The following is a 1263-nucleotide window of genomic DNA, read 5'->3' as shown; positions in this document are numbered from 1 at the left end:
AATTATTATTATTATTATTAACTCGTAACCATGAAACTCAGACTGTACTAGTAACTGGAAAAACATAGCCTTGTTTCCATTGACTGAGCATGAGACCTGTGTACCTCAACACGTGCACAGGGTCATGTAGGGAGTGCGAGTGCTAGTAGACTACTAGTACACTGTACTATTCCCTGGATTCATGCCACCATAGGCTATAGTATTGGGGCCCTAATCATACCTGCCAACCTCTGCAGACGTGAGATCGGGACAGCGACATACCTATGGACATGTATACACATCTAGCTGAGGCCTGCGACAACTGCACTTAGGGGCCGGGGGGGGGGGGGGCGCTAGTAGTACCACCCTGCGATATCGGGACAGTTCAAGTCAAATCTTAAGGTGGCAGACTACCCAAAAATTCGCTGAAAATCGAATTTGTAAATTCATATTGAGTGCTACGTCAGTTGAAAGAGCATGAATAGCTGCAAATTCTCTGAAAATTGTGTCCCTATCTGACCAGCCGTTCAAGAGTTATGGCCGAAAATGTGCCCTTGCAAGGAAAGATTTTTTTGTTGCATGCTGTCATTTGTTGGCAGCACTGTATATGAATGTGAGCAGACCGTGCGCAACTTGTCGTATTATGGAAACACGCGAAAGTGTGCAGAATTTTGCCCCAAGTCCAAAAAAGTCCAAAAAATCACGTTAAAAAACCACGTATTGGGCTGCACGGCGGCGGGCGAAGCCCGCCGCCGTGCAGCAGGACTTTTGCCAGCACCCTCGTGACGTTGCAGATATGTGGCTTGATTATTGTTAGGCACTTCAGTCACGTGACAGGACCTGTCAAAAATTTGCTGAGGTGAGAGTCCGTACTTGCGTGGCACCAGTCAACATGGTCAAGTGCATGCGCTAAACTGTACAGGTACGCGCTATGCTTCGTTGTACGGGCTGATAGTTGGGCGCATCGTGTTGCTCTGACGTTCAGCTTTCAGTAGATCCCGCATACGTCATAGTGCGTACATTTTTGCGAGTTGTAGATCACGTACACTACCAGCAAAGAGTTTTTCACAAAGAACTGTTGTTTGCTCGCGTTTGAAACGTTGCTTATCGTCTTCAGCGTCGTCTTTCCATTCGGAAACAGTAGAGTTCTTGTTTACCAGGGTTTGCGCATCGCTGCGCAAGGAGACATTATGTACGTAGGCACTGAGAAGTATGCGCTTTAGGCGGAGGAGAACGACGATGCGTCGTCCTACCTGGGCGAATTCTCAAAGCGTACTGAAAGCC

Source organism: Sycon ciliatum, chromosome 11 (assembly GCF_964019385.1).
Source record: "Sycon ciliatum chromosome 11, ocSycCili1.1, whole genome shotgun sequence".
In the NCBI taxonomy this organism is placed as follows: domain Eukaryota; kingdom Metazoa; phylum Porifera; class Calcarea; order Leucosolenida; family Sycettidae; genus Sycon; species Sycon ciliatum.
This window is presented reverse-complemented; position numbering follows the sequence as displayed.